This window comes from Monodelphis domestica, chromosome 6 (assembly GCF_027887165.1).
Source record: "Monodelphis domestica isolate mMonDom1 chromosome 6, mMonDom1.pri, whole genome shotgun sequence".
NCBI classification, from domain to species: Eukaryota; Metazoa; Chordata; class Mammalia; order Didelphimorphia; family Didelphidae; genus Monodelphis; species Monodelphis domestica.
This window is the reverse complement of record NC_077232.1, coordinates 103476382-103485010: the sequence shown is the minus strand read 5'-3', so window position 1 is coordinate 103485010 and position 8629 is coordinate 103476382. Positions and strand designations below refer to the sequence as shown.

At 36.6% G+C, this 8629-nt stretch overlaps 1 long non-coding RNA gene across 1 annotated transcript; it reads left to right on the top strand.

The window, feature by feature from the left end:
* Positions 1–806: 806 nt before the first annotated feature.
* LOC103102579 (uncharacterized) lies at positions 807–3852 on the top strand. The gene is made up of 2 exons (XR_001623034.2): positions 807–910; positions 3602–3852. It is a non-coding gene; the product is annotated as an uncharacterized LOC103102579 (long non-coding RNA).
* Positions 3853–8629: the final 4777 nt, after the last annotated feature.

The following is an 8629-nucleotide window of genomic DNA, read 5'->3' as shown; positions in this document are numbered from 1 at the left end:
TTAGATAATATGATGTCTTCCCTGTCACTGGAAAGGAGGTCAGTATAATTTTTCCCAAATTATTTCATTGGGTTTCAATATCACTGGGGACTTCACTAATTACAATGCTAATAGATTGAAAAATCTGAAAGTCTTTCTTAGCTACTGCCATTGCCATTCTCTGTTCTCTTATATATTGCCCTCCAAGATTCCCAGGCCTTTCCATCGGAAAGGGAAGACAACTGGGATTGGATACCTATTCTTGGTTCAGTTCAGGGACTTTACTATAAGCTTTAAAACCCATCCCCTTCCTCATTATACCGGATTTCTAGATTTTAGAAAAATGACAAGTAGTTCTTACTCACAAAATGGTTGGAGACCCCTTGCACAAGAGAATCATTAAAATAATAAATCTCGGTTCTTCCTTATAGAGACACATTCTGAAATCACTCACCATAAGGATCAGCTGGGTCTCATATGAATGCTTTGGACATAAGTGGTACTTGTAATAAACAGGGTTTTTATTACATTTTGAAGTGCTCCATGGCATGTGTTAAATTTTCGTACAGGCTTCACAAAGTAACCGCTTTAAACTACTATACAATTGAACAGTTCCCATTTATCATCATCATTTCATTCCAAAATAATCTCTCAGGTTTTCATCTGGGAGCCTGGGAGGGCCCATTTGGCTTAAGTGATTGCTATCTGCAGTTATCCGTTCCAATCTTGTTCAAGGCTTGCTGGATCTCCATTTGACAATGGCAGAGAACTTCTCTTTCAATGTGACATCATTTCCTGACCTTTGTTAGCTTTTAAGGAGGAGCAGACCACCTGCTCTACAAAGATGGGGACATGACTGTCATTTGTTTGGTGAGCAGATGTGCCAGCTACCCAGAGGGGACAGTCATGGTACTTGGTGAGATTCTGCCAGGTAGAGTAAAGTCATTTTTTACCCACATAATTTTCCTTTACAACCCTTGTGGAATCAAGAGACACATTTAAAAATACTTACTGCCTGGAGCTGGAAAGCTTACGTGGCTTGCTGTTTTGCATTATACAAAGCAATATGTTGGCGAAACAGAGCACATCATTTCAATAGCGAACATCCTTGAAAGTCAAGCTTTCCTTGTGGTGTTTTAACACAAATCTCTCACTTATCTATGAGTACTCCCAGGGAACCCTTCTGTCTGTCCTGTGTTTTAATATGTCAGGTTGAAGGGCTATTATGTCTAGGACTCTCAAATATGCCCACAGGACAATGGGAGCGTCTTCAAACAATTTCTGTATCAAAAATGTGACTGGAGCTGTATCTTAATAGCTTTCTCATCACAAGTTCTCCTAATAACAGGAAATGGTCCCCCTGCCTCCACTGGGGCAGGTATGGAGAGCAGCCATAGCCCAAGGGAGGAAGAATGAACATAGTGCTCCCTCCTCCTCATTCCCTCTCCCAAAGGTCAGAATAGTAGAAGAACCGATGACCCACACTCATAACAGTGAAACTTGCTGGGGAATCGGTAAGTGCATTCTTGCCTTGTTCTAAGGCCAGACATTTATCTGACTCTGAATTTTTCTCTGTAAGTAAGTGAATCTCCTAAGGGCAACAGGGTTGTGGCCAGTCTCATAATCCATGGGCAACTATCGTTGTCTTTCAACCTTTTCCTTCTCTTTAACTATATTAGCCCACATACTACCTCTGTACATCTGAAATATCAGTACAAAACAGATCAATTGTTTTTGATTTAGTTTTCACCTTCATCGTGTTGTAAATAAAGACTTCTCACTTCCAACTATTCCAGGCAGACTAGACTTCTGTTCTGCTTGGGGTGGGGGTGTGGAACTGAACAAAACTATGTCTCAAAGATGATAGAATAGAAATTGCCATAAGAGAGGTTGTAGAAGGATGAAGATAGAAGGGATAATAAATCCAAAATGCTTATTTCATAGATAAGTAAATTGAGGTTAAGAGGGGTTAAAATGATTTAGCTTGGGTTGCATAGCTAATTTCACGAAAGAGACAGGAATAGGGCTCAGTTTTACTATAGAAAACATTCTCTAGATGGCTATTTGGTCTCTCTGGCTGCTTCTGACTTCTGTTCTTCTTTATTCATTTTTCTCAAATCTAGCCTAGTCATTTTAAAGTTACTGGGATTCTCTTCCCTTTAAAAACAAGATAATAGCAAGCTTTCCTTGAATCTGTTGTTTTCTGTGCCAGTTCATTTTCTCTGAAACCTGTTATTTAAAGTTATAACTATCCATTCATTTAAATATTTATTATGTAGCAATTTCCCTGGTGCTCTGGATTATAACAAAAGGATATGGCATAGTGCTGGACTTAAAGTCAAGAAGGTCTAGGTTCAAATCCTGCTTTTATACTTAATGGTTTTGTGATCATAAACAAATCATTTAGTCTCTCTGAGTGTTGGTTTCCACATCTATAAATCACAATAAGAATACTGGTAGGATTTAACTCACCAAGTTGTTGTGAGGCTCAAAAATGTTATGAAAGTGCTTTGTAAATTTTAAAGAGTCATGTAAATGTCAGCTATTATTAGTGTTCAGTTGGAGCTATTGCCATTATACTTTGAAGGTTTATAAACCAGCTGAGATGAGATATAGATTCAAGAAAAAAGGAAATCTAAGTGCTCCAAAAGAATTAAACTTATTATAACCAGATCCATTCCTTTAATAGTACTTGCTAGAGGTAAGATTCAAAGTAGGTGTTGTAGGAAGCATAAGACTTTTACAAGGTAATGAAACATAGTTCATGGCAACTTGCCAGGCTTTGCTTTCTAGATGTCTTGGCCACTGACAAGCTACCTTTTCAACATTACTTTCCATGACCCTGGGAGACTTTCCCAAAGATCATTCTCCTAGGTCTGGAATTATTTTCTGTCTTATTCTTTTACATCTATGGAAGAACGTTATGCTCAGTTACCTATTCACAGACCACATGCTATTCTATACAAGGATATTTCAGGGTTTATGAATAATTAGGTCAATTATAGATATAAGATAGTGCAGGGTTTTATAATCCTTTTTAGCTCTACTTCCCAGTTCAAACCAGAGATCTCTATTTAATTTATCTTGCCACTTGAGCAGGCATCTTCTTAGTCTATGTGTAATTCAACCTTTGGTCCAAAATTGGATACTTATAGGACTTTGAACCTTAGCTGAATGGCTCCCTTGGATTCAATCTATAGAGATTCTCTTACATTTTCCTCCAAGTTAAGAAAACAAACAAAGAAAAAACTCCAACAGCTCCCCTTCTTGGGCATTCTACTTCTGACTTATGTATCATGTCTCTTTTTGTTTTCTTTAAAGTTCTCATTTTTTTTAATGATTCTCTAATTCCTCTACCTTCTCTTTGCTTTTCCAGTGTCCCTCATCTCGTTGACTTTGAAGTTTTCTACATCTTCATACCTCCTTTCTTTCTCCTAAGATACATCAAACATTAATATTTTATATACATGTTACATATAATTTATGTATTTATGTATAAATATAGGATTATATATGCATATATATCAATTACATTTTGATGACTCCCAAGAACTGTTAAAAGCACAAGGTTAAGATCTGTGAGGAACATTTGCAATCATCAGTTCAACTCCTTATTTTACAGATGATGAAACTGAGGTTTGGCCTGGCCATCATAACCATGGATAGAGGACCTGGGTTATGTCAGGACCCTCTGTTGCTGCAACCAACAGTCAAGTGTCTTATTGGATTATTGAGGCTTGAAGGCATAACTTTTGACAAGCATTACACTGACCTTGGGTAATTAATGGATAAAAGAGCTACTGGACCAATTATAATATGTTATTTGAGTCTCCTTCAGGAACTAAGGAGTTAATGAAGATAAGATACAAATTCTTTGAATAGGATTTTACAAACCTATCTGTGTGTTTACCATTTATTCACTTCTTCCAAGCCTGTCTCTTTGAGTGAATTGATCAGAAGCCAATAATCATTTGTAGTGTACTGAAATTGCTTCTTTTCAGTTCAGCTGTATACCAAGTAAAAAGGAGATTTGTCATCTTTGGAGTATGAAAAATATCTAACCCTATCTGTCCCACCAGATCATGCTAAACCAAAAGGATTTAGCCTCATTTCTAAAATGCTCAGAAAAAATTTTATTCCATTTCCCAGCTTGGTAATAACTTCTTGTCTAATGTCCTAATCCAATGGCTCATCATAGCATGGAGGTGATCCTGAGTTCTCAAAAACCATGTCAGCAGATCATGAGTTACAGCAAATTATTCCAATCTCAAAAATGCTTCAAGTACAGACCAGTGATGGACTGCTTGTGCATTGTCCAAAGACAGGCCTTGCTAAATTCAGAGAGGGTACCTCAACCATTCTCCCTGGTTGGCTGCAATTTAATGACTCTTCTTGGTTCAACAAATCTCAAAGATTTAATATTTTATAAGTTATGGCACATATTTATATGGCACTTAAGATTTGCAAGGCACTCTTCTTTAGATGATTTCACTTTTACTACATATAATTAACTCAAGACTAAGGTATAGAGGGCTAATTTCTGTCTTTGGAGAGAATACTCATACTGATGATGTTGTATGGTATTGAAATAATATTTTCATAGCATGTTTTGGTTTTTGAAGTGTTTGTCTCATAATTTTCCTTTGAAATAGGTAGGGTAGTTCTCATTGCCATTTTATAGATAAGAAAATTAAGGACCAGAAGAGGAAAATTATATCCTCATGCTCAAGAATATTATATCTTAGAATCCAGATCTTTAACTCTGGATTTCAAAGTAGGCTGTTTCTTTTATTTTTAGCTTATATCTCACTAATTTTCTTTCCTCTCCTATAGTATAAGTTAGAAAAATATATTCCCTAATAAAAGGAAAGAGCATTGATTTGTGTTTATATACTGGCTAAGAAGCATTTTTGATGGGTCCCTGTGTGTTTCGTAGGGAAATAGCTTTCCATCTTTATCTTCCAGAAAATCCAGATGGAAACTGGTATAATCGCTCCCTCAATTCCTCTTTCCCCCATCTGGTGAGTTGATTCCTAGACCTCTCCCCTCGTCTCCCCCCCTCCTCTAAATTAAGGAAATATCAATCCATTAATTCTAGGTGGGTTGCTACTTTCCTTCCTGTTTTCTATTTCTTTCAACAACAGATCTATGTGACCTCCAGTTTATAGAGGATTCAGCCCTGAACCTAGCCTGGCATTTAGGTATGGCGAAGCTCCCATTTGCAGGGTGCTTTGGCAGGCAGCTTTTGAAAAACTGGCTGAGCTATTGGAGGTCATAGAAAGATGCAGCTGATCTTTCAGTGGGGGTAGCTAAATGTCTGTTGCTGTGCTATGTCAAGCTTGAATATGTAAATTATGCCTCTATCATTTTTGTCACTAGATGTCTTTAATCTTGTATCTCTTTGTTATTTAAGGCTTAAGCAACAGGTAAAGGGCAAATTGGCCTTTCTTTGCATTGACAGTCCTACATTCATGATAGAATTATGAATCTTTCATTATTTGTTGTACAAACAAATCCTTTTTCATAAATTCAACATTCTTATTAGCTTGAGCACTTAAAAGTGCTAAATCTTAAATCCTTCTTTTGCAAAACAAAACAAGACAGTTGCTAAAGGTATCAGGTTTTCCCAGAGAGAGGATATGAGCAAGACCTTGAACAATTCCCTTTCCCTCTGTGGATATCAATTCTGTCATCTGATCAATGAGGGCATTTTTGTGGAGAGCCAGTTATACATCTATGAACCTTATGACCTGGGTTCTTATTTTAACAATTCTATTTGAACACATTTTATGAAAGAAACTTTGATATAAAATATTAAGAGAGGTTTCATATAACACACGAGGCCATTGATGTAAATCAATTTAAATGGAACATGTGTTATGTCTCCTATCAAGTCCCTAGGAATAATCAAGTCAGGGTATTACATCAATGTTTTAGAAGACTGGGTCCTTCTGTCTCCTTTGATGTTGGAGTTTGATACCAAAAGAAGTTGGGTCCACAGCAAATAAAATTAGGGATTTTTTTTGTTCCATTATGACAAACAATTCCCATAAAAATATACAGTCAGTGCTACAGGAGCAAGAGAGTTACAGCCATTCATCTTCATCAGGGCTTTAGCTGTATTGATAGGAATACAAGATATCATGTGAGTTGGCTGTCTTTTTTCTACTACAGCTATTGAAAAGCACTTGTGGAGAATTTATTGGACACTTTAGTAACCTATATAGGTAATAATGATCATCTTATGAGTATTGATTTCTTTTGCTCTGAATAAAATCCCTTATATCTTCCAGTCAGTTTTCTGGATTACTCCTTCACTGAGATGTGACATATTTTGCCATGAGAAGCATTTAAAATATTTTACTCCTCATCCTTTTTTTTTTCCATCAAAGGTCAGGCTTTAATGAGATAAATTATTTCAGAACCTGACACAATTTTTTTTCTTTGCAGACACCAAAGTGCATTATAAAAAATGTGAAATTAAACCTGCTAAAGAATGTCACATGAACATGAGAAGGCTAAATTAATAAGAATTTATTGAAAATAATTTTAGCCTGTCTCTTTTTCTGTGGGAAAACGCCCAAAAAGCATTTCCAAGAGGACAGATATCTTACTAGTATTAACTCTACTGTGGCACCAATAATAGCAAAACACATTAGAGAGTTGGGAACCATTTTACATTAGTAGGTCCCCAGAAATGTAGAGCTATTCACTAGCACTGTGATTTCTGAAGGAATCTGATTTGGCAAATTAGAATCAAAGCTCAAGGAACTTACATTCTAGTAGGGAGGGGAGGAGGAGAAAGGGAGAAAAAAATAAAAAGGGAGATGAAAAACAGGAAGGGAGCGGCCCAGATTGTACTATAGTGGTGATATCCCACAGAGTTGGGAACAGAGCTGAAGAGAAGTGAAGCATGGCTAGTCTTGATACTTCCTTAAAATGGTGTTTCTGGCAGGAAAGCAGGAGAATGGGAGTAGTAAGGTAGAGGGCAGATGGATTTTACAGGGTGAGGAAGCAACTGAAGCATAGTGGTCTGGGCAGTCTCCATGTCTTTCACCTGCTCATGAAGTACCATTGACTTTGTACAGCCTCTAAGATCAAATATAAACTCCTCTCCTTGGCATTTAATTCCATTATTTCCTTTTACCCTCTTTATGGCCCAGTCTCACTATTTTTCTTATTTTTTTTCCCCACAAAACATTCTCTCTCCCATCTCCTTGCTTTTGCAAAGGTTGCCCTATATCCAGCCTCTGATCTGTCTTTTGTCCTTTGCCTTCCTTTGAAGCGCAGTTTGGGGGTCACCTCTTGCATTGGGGCTCTTCAGATCTTTCCCCGCCAGCAGCTGATATCTTACAAGATGTTACTTTGTAATCACACTATCTACCATTTGTATGTACTTAGAGTTGCACTTTTTAAATTTTATTTTTTTATCCAATTGAATATAAGCTCCTTGAGGTCATGGCTAATTTCTTATTTATCTTTATAGCTCTATAGTAATGGCAACCCTTTTGGATACTGAGTGTCCAAACTACAACCCTCACACAGCATATAAGTCACTGGGGAGGGAGGAAGCACTCCCATTGGTCTGCCAGGCAGAGAGGCGCTTCATGTGAGAAATGTACTCAGGTACCTGTGGAGAGGGGGAAGGGAGCATCCCCTTCCAGCATGTGTGCCATAGGTTCACCAAAATAGCCCTAAAATATATAACAGGAATAGGAAATCCTTAATGCTTGTTGATTCATTATATCCTCTAGATAGCTGGTGTCAAACTCAAATATAAAATTGACAACAACTTGACACATAGAGATCCCTGTGGGCTACATATTGACTTAATTTAAAAACCCAATGCCATATTATTCTATTGTATTTCTACTTATGTTGTTAACTTTTCCCAAATACATTTTAATTTGATTCAGACAACACTCGGGATTCCTGGACGTACATTTGGCACCTATACTCTAGACCTTTCCACAGAAAAATATTCACTAGGTTTGGGCTTTTTTAATAGGAGGAGTTACTCCATTTGACCTTGCACAAACAGCCAATTTTGGGAAGAAAGTGGCTTGGTTTTATAGCTCTGTTTTACGACAGTTTGAAAAATGTTGTACAATTTTCATGGCAAAGGGATATAAGTAGCACTGTGGTTCTTGTAGAAGTAGCCATGTATCCTCATGACCTCTTATGATCCCGAAAAAGTCTTTAGAATGGTTATGAAAGTCCTATTAAAAGCAAGATCAAATCTGAGGAAAATCTTTTTTAAAGACATATATATTCTTAGGTGAAATGAAGTTACACCTTTTTCATCTGCAGCAATTACCTAATTATTAAGCCATTTAAAATAAATTACTTGATAATATATGCATTATATATATATGTATGTATGTATATATATATATATATATATATATATATATATATATAATGTTCCTAACTAAGAAGGACCAGTTACTTACACAAATTCTTTGAGCTTTGTGGAAAGTAAAATCCACTTATGAGATGCACTGCAGTTTTGAGAAACTGTACTATTTACTTGGAAAACAGATATACTGATAGATTTCAAAATATTCTTCTACTGAAGAGAAATTCACATTTATGCAAATGGCTTTGCTGGAAATCTTCACTAGGAAATTATGGCTTGCCAATTTTTTTT